This window comes from Diabrotica virgifera, chromosome 5 (assembly GCF_917563875.1).
Source record: "Diabrotica virgifera virgifera chromosome 5, PGI_DIABVI_V3a".
NCBI classification, from domain to species: Eukaryota; Metazoa; Arthropoda; class Insecta; order Coleoptera; family Chrysomelidae; genus Diabrotica; species Diabrotica virgifera.
In genome coordinates, this window is record NC_065447.1 from 165,115,821 (window position 1) to 165,129,712 (window position 13,892).

At 32.4% G+C, this 13,892-nt stretch overlaps 1 protein-coding gene across 3 annotated transcripts in view; it reads left to right on the top strand.

Moving 5' to 3' along the window:
• LOC114341213 (V-type proton ATPase subunit H) overlaps positions 1-13,892 on the top strand; it is a 97,598-nt gene that overhangs the window by 1,580 nt on the left and 82,126 nt on the right. The gene's annotated exons all lie outside the window — the stretch shown is intronic.

Genomic DNA, 13,892 nt, shown 5'->3' on the forward strand with positions numbered 1-13,892 from the left:
ACATTTTATGTATTTCGTAGTTATGTACTGTCACTAATTTCCGAAGCTACAAAGATCATAACTGAAACCATGTTGCCATGTGAATGACAAAAGATAATTTCACATGATTATTTCATTCATAGGAGATTCTGACCAATAGAAAGCTACAGAAATCTGAATTAAATCGATAATTTTTGATAATCTCCCGTCGTTAAGTATATTACGTCAGATGCCCTTCGTTGCTACGAAAAAATACATTCAGTGACATTAATGACAATTAATGTTTTCAAAAATTATAAAAGTGATGACTTTCAATCGTCAAATATTTATAAAAACTGTGTGTTTAATGGTACTTACATAAATAAATTACAATAAAATTTTGGTTTTGAACAGTTTTATTCATGAAATAATCGCAACAAATTGCACTCGACCTCTGAAATTAATATAGAATTTTTGCTCTCGTGACACTTTGACATAATTTCACTCGCCTTCGGCTCGTGAAATTAAAACTATCAAAGTGTCACTCGGGAAAAATTCAATAATTTCAGAGCTCTTGTGCAATTACTACTGAAAACATGGATTTTTGTCCATTTAAGCATACCATTGATTTGGAATATCAACGGCATCAGAGATCAAGTGCTTACAGTTAAAAACCAAACGAAAATTGAAATTTTATTGTGATGCCTGTGAGGAAGGTTTTTACAAAGTTCCAATGCTTATTAAGGAGGTTGCTGAGATGAAAGAAAATCTTAATAAATTATTAGATCAACGTAACACTAGTACTGCCAGTCCGGTAAACACTGTTGATAATTGTAGTATGGAAAATGTTATTTTGGAGTTGTGGGACAGACAAAATAGAGCAAACGATATAATTATTTACAACATCAATGAATTGAACAAAAACATTCAGAGCGAACGTAATAAAGAGGATAATGCAGTGGTTAAAAAGGTTTTGGAAAATTTTTCAATAGAAAAAGACAATCTAAAAGTATTTTGCATTGGTAAATTCACAGTCAACAAAGCTCGGCTAGTTAAAGTTATTTTAAAATCTAATGAAGATGTTAAACAAATATTAAAAAATAAAAAGGAGATTAAAGTTCCTGGAGTAAAAATTTCGGCAGATGAAACTAAGCTTCAAAGAGAATACTTCCAGAAAATAAAGAAAGACCTTGAAAACATCACTGCAGCAGGGGATAATACCAAAACTATTAAATACATTAATAACAAACCCACTATTGTTAATAATAATGGACTTATTAGAAGAAAAAACTAAAATATGACCCTAGTATACGTCTTAATACTGATATATTATATTTAAATGCCCAAAGTCTTCTATGCAATAAAGATCAAATTGAAGGATGTTTGGTTCCATATGATCCTAAATTAATCTTGGTAAGTGAAGCTAGAATAACTAATGACATTGAAGATGTCGAAATTAACATTGAGGGGTACAATGCAGTAAGATGTGATTCGACGAGTCGTCATAGCGGTGGTGTTAATATCTATGTAAAAAACTGTTTTCACTACTCTGTTTTTAAAACTTTTACTCTGGAGGGAAACTATTGGTGCAAATTTATAAAAATAGCAATTGGTTCGTCTCTAGTGGTTATTGGTTGTCTGTACCACTCTCCATATTCCTCTGATGCAATATTTCTGGATAAATTTGTGGATATTTGTGAACTTTTTGCATCTGATTCTTTATGTATTTTAGTAGGGGATTTTAATTTGGATTACTTAAGCAACAGTTTTTATACTAATAAAATTAAAAATATACTAACAATGTATGGGATTAGCCAGCTAACTGCTGAGCCCACCAGAATTACTAATGTAAGTAAAACTCTTCTTGATTATGTGTTAGTTAATCAAAATAATTGCGTGTCTGATGTCCATTCTTCACCTGCATTTACCGATCATTCAGTAATTTTAGTGAATTTTTCAAACTGTATTAATAACATTACCAATTTATCAAGATCTTTTAGGAACTTAAGTAGTACTAATATGAATAAAATTAAAACTGATTTGATTTCATACCGTTGGTCTTTGGATAATGTTGATGTAAATATTTTATACCAAGAGTTACATGATACTTGTGGTAGAACATTAAATAATGTAGCTCCCATCCAAATGTGTAGTTATAGGGGTCACTTGCCATGGTTTGATAATGAAGTAGCCAATAAAATAAGAGCTAGGGATAGCAGCTACAACGTGTTTAAGAATTCTTTGGGTCAAGAGAGGGATAATAATTGGTTAACTTTTAAAAAACTTAGAAATGAGGTTGTGAATGTGTTGAAAGTCAAAAAGGACCAATACTACTTTGATAAATTAATGTGGAAGACTTAAAAAATTAGTTAACAGGAACGGTCGGGATTTTCCAAATAATATAGAATTTGAGTTTAATGGTCAGAAAAGCGTATGTCATGATAAGGTGGACATTGCAAACAATTTTAATGTGTATTGTGTTAATAGCATAGAGGATATAGTTAACAGTATGGAATTACAAGATTCTTGGATTAACGTTAATAGTAATTTATATATGCCCTTTACAAAATTTAAATTAATATCACTTTCTGACCTAAGACACATCATTAACTCTCTTGATAGTAAGTACAATCCACAAGACATTCTTTGTAGTAAAATGATTAAAGAAGTATTTGAAACCATAGGTCATGTTATTTTAAATTTAATTAATACTTCCCTAGATGGTGGCATTGTTCCATCTGACTTAAAAATAAGTACAGTTGTTCCTATCCCTAAAGTGACAAATACTATTAAGTCGAGCGAATTTAGACCTACCAACATGTTACCGGCTTCTTGGAGAACGTATTGGAAAAGGTTGTATACGAGCAAATTCTTGATCACATAGATTTGAACCATATTTTAATTAATCATCAATCCGGTTTTCATAAGAATCATTCATGTGAAGCGGCTGTTCAACTCTCAATATGTAAATTTAAACAAGAAATAGATAGAAATAATTATACAGTTGCAGTTTTTCTAGATCTTAAACGAGCGTTTGAAACGATTGATAGATACATTTTATTGGATAAGCTAAAAACCTATGGCATTAATGGAGCTGTTCTGAATTGGCTAAGGAACTTCTTAACTGACAGAAAGCAAAGAGTAAAAATCTCTGATGTATTATCTGAAACTGTCAGTAATAACGTTGGTGTACCGCAGGGTAGTGTACTTGGACCATTGCTTTTTATATTATATTTAAATGATATAAATTTGTTTTTGGACTGTGAATTTATTAACCTTTTCGCTGATGATACCCTTTTGGCTTGTAGCGATAGTTCTATTGAAGGGGTGGTTGACAAAATGAATCACGTTTTATGTTCAGTGTCTAAATACTTAAAACTTAATAAACTTAAATTAAACGTAAGTAAGACAAAAGCCATGATAGTTACATCTAAATTTAAGTACAGGAGTCTTAATACTAACAATATAATGTTAGACATTGATGGGGAACCAATTGAACTAGTGACACAAATGAAATATCTTGGTTTTCAATTAGATAATACTCTATCATTCGACAAGCATCTCGAGTATACGTGAAAAAAACTCGCAAAAAAAATTGTATTTCTTTACAAGAATTTCTAAGAATTTGACTTCAGTCAAGGATCACTCTATATAAATCGATAATCCAACCTCATTTTGATTTTTGTGCATCCATCTTATATCTTTTAAATCTTAACCAACTAATGTTGTTCTGAAGCTATTTTCTTGTGGCATTTTTATAATCAAGTATATTCAAATGGGAAATAAGCCACAATTTTACCTAAAAATGATTTTATTAACGTTTCGACGCCCAAGTCGGGTGTCGTTGTCAAAATACAAAATAATACTTAACCAATAATCTTAACCAACTAGCCAAATTACAAAAATTACAGAATCGTGGAATGAGGATCATTTTACGTACAAGTAGATTAACACCTGTCACATTGATGTTGAATACTTTGCAGTGGTTTTCTCTATCGCAACGTCTTTTTTATTTGACTATGATATTGATTTTTAGAATTGTACATGGATTGGCACCTAAATATTTTCTCGATCTTATTAGTTACAATTCAGATATTCACCCTTATTTTACGAGAAATTCTAATAATATTTACATCAGAAGAACCAATACTACAGGTGCTATGAACTCACTTCTCTATAAACGTTTTGATAATTTCAGTAAGTTGCCAAAGGAACTCAGGTTGAAGACCTCAATTAACATGTATAGGAAAAATTTAAAGAATTATGTTGCAAATCGTATTTAATGTCTCATGTGGCTTCTAAATGTGTTTTTAACTGCTTGTAGTTTAATGTAATATTTTGAGTAATGTAGTATTTTTAATGCTTGTATTGTAATGGAATATTTTAAGTGTTTTTTGTTTTATTTTTATTATTATAACTTGGATATTGTATCTTAACACTTTTCTATTGTCAAATAATTTAAATTGTATATACATATTATAAAATATCTCAATTGTAACTGTATATTAGGGTTACCTAATTTTGAATAAATTCTTCATCTTCATATTTATGCAAACCTCTAAATTTGGCAACTGTTTTTGAAAAATTGGTAGATCCACGCATTTTTAAACAGTTTCTTGTTAGTTGTTAGTTTGTTAGTTGGGCTTTGGGCGTTGTCTGCTGCATCATATACAAATTTGTAATAAAGTGAAGTGAGTTTGTCGTTAAATAAAGGTGAAGTGAGACTAAATGGAATGTAGGTGTTACGAAAGTAAATTTAAGTACAATTAAGGTGTGGCTTTAATACCTATATTCACAAAGAAAGGGCCTTTTTGGAAGCGAGTAAACTGCCGGCAGAGGAAATAATTATGTTGGTGGAAACTTTATTACATTTAAAGCCACGAATTTGGCTTTGGACTCTCATTTGCATCCATCTATATCTGTTTTGTAAGTAATTTTCATTAAATTTTTAGATCTTTTAAAGGTTACAACTGGCAACACTGTCAAATTTGACTTCTTGGCACCTGTCCGCCATATTGTTTTGAAATATGAAAAAAATTTATTATTTTAACCAATATTACGTATTTTTTCTTTAATTGTAAAAATCGGTTATATTTATTATGTTTCTGTTTTAGTAAGACATTCTATATACTTTTGTATCCTTTTCACGTAAATTTTTTTGGTTATTATTACATTTTTTGATTTTTTTTTTCAAGTATGCATTTCTTCATTTTTGGGCACTTTTACTAGTTTCCCCCAAAGAAAACAGTAAAATGTCAGCTTTTTTGCAATTTTCAGGCTCCAAAGTCCATAAAAAAATTGGCATTTTCAAGGTCTACCCTTTCTGTAAATTTTTACCTGTCGCTAAAGAGTTTTAAAAACAGCTCCTTTTTATATAAAAGTAGACTAAAAATCTAAAAATTAAAGGAATAACGCAGAAACACAAAAAAAAATCACTGTTATAACTTAGGTAATTAACCTATGAAATGTCAGAAGTGTCAAAATTTCATAAATGTCATTAATGTCAAAATTTCATAACAGTGGAGTAAACTTGCCTGAGGTTGGACCAATTACAAACAAGCATCACAACACGGTAAATTTGAATTACTCCTCTTGGTTTAAAAACAGACCATAGTATTTTTTTATGTGCTGAAAAAGTTTTTCCCTTTGAACATCAATTTAAATATGTGGGTGTGAATACAGATATTAGTCAAGTATATTCAAATGGAAAATAAGCCACAATTTTACCTAAAAATGATTTTATTAACGTTTCGACGCCCAAGTCGGGTGTCGTTGTCAAAATACAAAATAATACTAAATAAACAAAAATGTTGTTGCTTAGTGAAAAATTCTTCTAATAATTTATTTAATCTGACTCATTTATATCGGCAATTCAGACACGTATTATACATTTTAAAGTAGACGACTTTAAAATGATATTGCCAATATTGATGAGTTGCGTTCCTGGGACGACTTTACTAAAAGATAGTTCATTCGATTACATGAAATCAATCCCAACTCAAGAATATCCGCCACAAAAAATCATAGCATGTGATCTGTCTTTAAAAAGACAACCAAATGCAACGGTGGTACTGAAATTCTCGCGTTAGAGATTCCATAGTAAATCACGAGGGAAAACCAGGAAAAACCTCGTGATACTATCCCGACATCGTAAGTATTTGGGTTTACATTTAGTTTACTCTCAAAAAATTAATACCAAATTCTGACTTGATATTTTAAATTTTAAATAATACTAAAATACTAAATATGTACTAACTCGATATGTTACTGATTTACTAATTGTGGTATTTTCTTTCTATTGACTTCCTCCTTTAATATGGGTAACCACATCCTACTGCATTCTACCGAGGAATTTGCGACACAATTGGTTTCATTTAGCATAATTAGAGCCGCTTCTTTGATTTCTCTCTTTTTACTATCTGCTTCTTTTAGGACTATACTTGAATCTCTCCACTGAACTCTATGTTCATTATCCCATGCGTGTTGACATATTTGAGATCTATCAAATTCTCTATTTTTTATATAAGACTGATGTTCATTTACTCTAACGTCTAATGGTCTTGACGTTTCACCTATATAAAAGTGTTCTTAATTAAATTAATTAAAAAGGGAATCATTAAATCCTTATATGATAGAGCCAAAATTACTTGTTCTAACGAAAATTCATTTTTAGAAGAAAAACAATTGTTAACATCTGTTTTATTAAAAAATGATTATCCCATATCGTTTATAAATAAGGAATTGTCAAGATTGGATCGAATGGAACAGAACAACTTAGAACGGGATCCTACAACATTCACAAGAAATAATACGAGGAAAATATCAATACCATATGTAAAAGGACTATCCGAGAAACTTAAAACAATAGGAAATAAATTCAACATATCAACAACATTCAAAACAACAAACACATTAAATTCTATTCTATCTAAAACTAAACCTAACAGTGAACAAGAAAGAACAAAGAATTGTATTTATAAAATACCTTGTGAATGCGAACAATTTTATATAGGTGAAACGTCAAGACCATTAGACGTTAGAGTAAATGAACATCAGTATTATATAAAAAATAGAGAATTTGATAGATCTCAAATATGTCAACACGCATGGGATAATGAACATAGAGTTCAGTGGAGAGATTCAAGTATAGTCCTAAAAGAAGCAGATAGTAAAAAGAGAAAAATCAAAGAAGCGGCTCTAATTATGCTAAATGAAACCAATTGTGTCGCAAATTCCTCGGTAGAATGCAGTAGGATGTGGTTACCCATATTAAAGGAGGAAGTCAATAGAAAGAAAATACCACAATTAGTAAATCAGTAACATATCGAGTTAGTACATATTTAGTATTTTAGTATTATTTAAAATTTAAAATATCAAGTCAGAATTTGGTATTAATTTTTTGAGAGTAAACTAAATGTAAACCCAAATACTTACGATGTCGGGATAGTATCACGAGGTTTTTCCTGGTTTTCCCTCGAGATTTACTATGGAATCTCTAACGCGAGAATTTCAGTACCACCGTTGCATTTGGTTGTCTTTTTAAAGACAGATCACATGCTATGATTTTTTGTGGCGGATATTCTTGAGTTGGGATTGATTTCATGTAATCGAATGAACTATCTTTTAGTAAAGTCGTCCCAGGAACGCAACTCATCAATATTGGCAATATCATTTTAAAGTCGTCTACTTTAAAATGTATAATACGTGTCTGAATTGCCGATATAAATGAGTCAGATTAAATAAATTATTAGAAGAATTTTTTACTAAGCAACAACATTTTTGTTTATTTAGTATTATTTTGTATTTTGACAACGACACCCGACTTGGGCGTCGAAACGTTAATAAAATCATTTTTAGGTAAAATTGTGGCTTATTTCCCATTTGAATATACTTGATTATAAAAATGCCACAAGAAAATAGCTTCAGAACAACAGATATTAGATTAATTAGAATAATAACAAAGGACACAGATCTTCGTAACTAGCAGTAGTAAAAGCTAAAGCAGTAGCGTATTCAAACCTATACGATCAACTTGATACTAGGGAAGGCCAAACAAAGATGTATAAAATAGCCAAACAGAGAGCAAAGAAAGCAAAAGATTTTAATCAGATTTGATGTATCCGAGATGAAAATAATAAAATACTAATTCACGAAAAGGATGTCAAAAAGAGATGGAAAAATTACTTTGACAGTTTATTAAATGAAGAATTTGACAGACAACCCGTGGAGTTAACAAAGACAGTAACAGCAATGGTCACCAAAATAGCAAACGAGGAAGTGGCTCAAGCACTTCAAAAATTAAGAAAGGAAAAGTAGTAGGACGAGATGATATTCTTGGGGAAGTATGGAGAGCATTGGGAGAGACAGGAACAAGTTGGCTAGCAGGTCTATTTAATAGCATTATAGAAGTTGGACAAATGCCAAACGAATGGAGAAGCAGGACATATATTAGTACATGTTTACAAAAATAAGGTAGATATACAACAATGTACAAACTACAGGGCTATAAAACTACTTAGTCACACTATGAGAATATGGAAGGGAGTAATTGATAGACGGATATGTGAAGAAACCAAAATATCCAATAATCAATTTGGCTTCATGCAGGGCAGATCAACAACAGATGCAATTTTCATTATAAGGCAATTGATTTGATGGAAAAATACAGGAATAAAGAAACAAACGCTCATATGGTATTCATTGATCTTGAGAAAGCATATGATAGAGTTCCTTTGAGAGATTCTGTGGTGGGCACTCAATAAGAAAGGAGTCCCTGGTGAATATGTAAAGATTGTGAGAGATATCTGTTTTGAGGGAGGATATGCATCACCCACCCCCAGAATTTGAGATAGAGATGACCAAAAGGCGGCCCAATGATAGTGGTTTGGTTAGTGACGGTTTCTATAGGGACTTCAAGTCGGCTGACTATGTGAAAATAACTGATTTTTTGTCACAGTTCTGGGATAATTTATTTTTAGGAAAAACACTGAATCAAATTGTAAATATTGTTATGATATAGTTTAGTTAGCTATAGAATTATTCATACCCCTAAAAAGGTATTCAAAACGTAGATTCTCTCCTTGGTTCTCTTTAGAGTTAAAGAACCTGATAGTTGAGAAAAAGAAAGCTCACAAAAAATATCTTTTATCTAAATCAGTTCTGGATTATCAGACTTTTTCTCAACTGAGGGCTAATTGTAAATAATTGTTAAAAGCTGAAAGCTACAGAAATCATATTTACTTAACAGAATTATCACTAAGAAATAATTTGAAGGGATTTTGGTCGTTTGTGAACTCACTGAAAGAAAAGCCATCATTGCCCGCTGTGTTAAGGTATGGTGGTGTTGAATCCAATCATGGACCAGATATTGTAAATCTTTTTGCAGAATATTTTTCTACAGTATATTCAACTCAATGTGTCATACCCAGCGACTCACCTACATTTGGTCTTTCTGGGATTGCCTCCCAGCTTTCTCAAAAACTGTTGTTTCATATTATCCAGACCTCTTTTTCACATCTTTAATCTACCTTTAAATGAGGGTGAATTTCCAGAATGTTGGAAAAATAGTTTCTTAACACCTATTTATTAAGCGGGAAATAATTCATTGGTGAATAATTACAGGCCAATTAGTATAAATAGTGTAATACCAAAGATATTTGAATGTTTTGTATGTGACTATCTTAAAGCTTCACTTGAAAAACAGCTAATTGACCAACAATTTGGATTTCGGAATAGCAGATCAACCGAATGTAACATACTAGTGTTTGTGGACTTCCTGAGGAAGGCCTTGGAGAGGGGCTGTAGGGTACATGCACTATACACCAATTTCTCCAAGGTTTCCAAGGTAATGATTCACTTCTTGAGTGGCTGAGAACATACTTGATTGACCGAGTTCAGATGGTGCGTATCGGGGATTTTGTTTCCAGTGAGATTAAGGTTCATTCAGGAGTACCTCAGGGTTCGCATTTGGGGCCTCTGTTATTTAACATATTCATCAATGATATACACCACTGCTTCCGGCACAGTTCACCTCTTCTTTTTGCAGATGATCTAAAGTTCTATACAATTATCAACAATACAGAAGATTGTATTAATCTTCAACATGATCTTGATCGGTTGAGTGAGTGGTGTATGTTGAATGCCATGGCCCTGTCATGCTATTTCTTTTGGACTATCGAGAGACCCAATGGAATATAATTATAATATACAGAATATTCCTGTTGACTGGGTTAGTGAAATTCGTGATTTGGGAATTAACTTAGACTGTAAAGTTTTATTTGAATCACATTATACGTCAAAAATTTCCAAATCTTTACAGATACTTGGCTTTATAAAAGGATGCACTAGAGACTTTCAGAATATTGAAGCAATTGAACTACTATATTGTTCTTTAGTTAGACCTCATCTAGAGTATTGTTCTTGTGTATGGTCTCAATCTTATAATATTTACATATCAAAAATCGAGACAGTCCAAGACAAGTTCTTGAAATATGTAGCATATAAACTGGGTATACCTTTTGAGTTAAATCAAGTAAATTATCATCAAATTGAAACCCAACTTGGCAATTTCTCATTGCGAAACCGACGAATAATTAAAGATGCAAAGGTGCTTTATGGCATAGTTAATTCAACAGTTTTACCAAATACATGAAGGCCAGCAAATCGACAGGCCAAAGAAACCTACAGAATCTGACAATAGGAGACTATAACATCGAAAGCGTCAACATTTTTACATATCTAGGTTCACTAGTTACCGCAGATAACAATGTCAGCGAAGAAGTTAAGAGAAGAATACATATTGCTAATAAAACATATAATGGACTCATTAAATATCTAAGATCTAACAACATCACGAGAAAAACCAAATGCAAAATATACAAAACCCTGATAAAACCGGTTCTTATATATGGATCAGAGACATGGACACTGTCGAAAAGCGATGAGAACTTATAGGTACGTTTGAACGAAAAATCCTTACACACATATATAAGGGGGTGAAAGAAAATGACGTATGGCGCAGAAGATATAATTTTGAACTACATATACGCAGCATACAACGAACCCGACGTCATAACATCCATAAAGATCGGACGTCTGCGCTGGATGGGCCATGTTGAACGAATGTTGGAGACCAAAACACCAAAACATATAATAAAGCAAACACCAGTAGGGAGAAGGTCAAAGGGAAGACCCAAACTTAGATACATGGAACAAGTGGAACAAGATCTGAAAACACTTGAAATTACCCACTGGAAGAACAAAGCAAGGAACATAACACAATGGCGGAAATCCTAGAACAAGCCAGGACCCAAAAAGGGTTGTCGAGCTACTAATGATGATGATGAATTCAACAGTTTTGTGTCCTCAGCTACTTGAGCAGGTTGGTCTCCATGTACCTCTCCGCAGAACACGATTAAACCAAACTTTCTATGTTCCTGTTCACAGAACCAACTATGCTTATATAAACTTTTTATCTCGAGCACTAAGATGGGCAAATATTCACCCTGAACCAGTGGTGTGATGGTGCGGGAGCGCCGTTCCGGCACTGGTTAAGGAAAGGAAAAAAATAAATAGAGAATTTAGGTTTTGTAAACAAAAATTATCAGTGCTTTCCGGCACTGCTAATTTTGCCATGACACCACTGCCCTGAACTAGATTTTTTGCGCCGAAAGCTGAATTCATTTCAGGCCTCAGGCGTATGTTTATTTGAGTAGTTGTGGAATAGATGGTCATTGTTGTGATATGTAAATCTGTTTGTGATATTTATATTTTATTGTATTATTGTACCTATTTTATTATATTTTAGTAATTGTTGACACATATAAGTATATCGAAATATTATATTATAAACTTGTAATCATATTGGGCAGCAGCCCGTTGAAAATAAATAAATAAATAGATATGTATGAGGGAGTAACGGCTAGTGTTTGGACAGGTGTGGGAGAGACTGATAAATTTCATGTGAAAGTAGGATTGCACCAAGGCCCGGTTCCCCTTTCGGGACGGCAACGGTTTGCAAGAATGACCGGCAGGACGGGTGTGGACAACGCTTCCCTGTAAACTAATCAAAATTCAAATATATTGTACATAAAAAAGTGATGAAATCGCATGTAACGTGATATCGTTGAGAAAGTAGATAAGACTGTAATATTATCAACTATAAAAATTGCTTTAGCAATTAATTTTAATCGTCAATGAATCTTTTAACGCCCAGTTCCACCAACGTGACTTAAGTGAAAATTTGATCTTAAGAAACAATTTTTACTTAAGTCCCGTTGAGTTTCGTTTCACCAACGAAAAATAATTACTTAAGAACAAATATTTTTGCTTAAGCTTAAGTCACCTATTATGACGATTTAAGTAAAAATTTTAACTTCACGCATGCATTGAAATTCATCTTCTGTCATATATTGACAAATAAGTGAGGTTAAATTTCTTCTGTTGATATTACGTTAGGATAACTCGCATTTTTGCGATCTATTTTGATTTATATATTCCTATTTTTTGTAAATTCCACCCTAATATATAATATAAAGAGTATCATGGTATAAAGTAGTATATCATAGTTTATAGTATATAATATAGTGTAGTGTAGTCTCTTTATCTTTGGTATACACACCATTGGTTTTTTTATTTTCAATGATGTCCTTGTATTTGGACACCAAGGAAACCAATTCCCCGTTTTTTGATCAGAAAAGTTTACTCTTTTTTTAATTTTTTCATATTCTTATAAACCATTTCCATACTCTGACAAATCAAAAATATTACATACATCAATTATATTTTAAAACTAGCAACTAAATTAATGCTAAACTAATTAGTAATTCTCAACTAGATTAATTTTAAATGGGCAAATAATTTCGAAAAATACACAAGAACATGACAAGAATCATATATACCTCGTCCAATTTACTTACCGTTGCACTTCATCCGCGCCATAGCCTGTGACACGATACCAACACGAAATATCTAGGCGGTGGGTGCGTTCTTTTTTAGAATCAAAATGATTCTAAAGGGGAACACACCTACCGCCTAGATATTTCGTGTTGGTATCGTGTCACAGGCTATAGCGCGGATGACGTGCAACGGTAAGTAAATTGGACGAGGTATACCTAATAACAATTTACAATAAATATTGAAATGACATTTTCTAATGTCTAATGACATTAATGTCAAAAATGGCACAAATTTTCTTCTTTTTTGGTGTTTTTTCATTAAAAACGAGTCAAAAGGTTAAGAACTTTTGACAATTTGGCAAAGTTGGTATCTCTGATAATTTAAGTTTTTTCTTGGCTAAGTTAAGTAAAAACTTGTATGGTGGAACGCAAATTTTTACTAAGAAATTTTTTTGACTAAGCAAAACTTACCTAAGATTTTACTTAGATCACGTTGGTGGAACCGGGCGTTACTGAATGAATCAAGTGCTCTTTGTATTTGACTTATAGAGTCGTTTCCCTTCTACCGGGCATTAAAAGTTTTAGCTACTACAGGACTACAGTCGATAAAAACTAGTGATCAATCTTGTGCTGCCTGGATAACTCGGGAACCCATAACTGTGTGTTGCTGTATACGTCTTGGTACGAACTCTTCTTATTGTTTCAACTGAAACATTTACACCTGTAGCTTCCAACAGCTGCCTTTGGAGCTGCAGGTGAGAAATGGTTGGGTGTCTTCCAGCTAATTGGACAATTAAACGATCGTGGCGAGCCGTTATTACTTTTTGACGACCATCCCTTGCTTTATTTTTAGCTTTCCTAGTTCCTGTTACCTAGCATAGGTTTTGGACAGAACGCCCTGTGCTACGCTTAGCTCTGCAGCTATGTCCCCCTTTGAACATTACTTGCTCCACAAGACCACAATAATATTTCCCCGTTGTAAGTTCTATAACCACACATGAGGCATATTTTCGTTTTTTTGGACACAAAAGTTAGTTT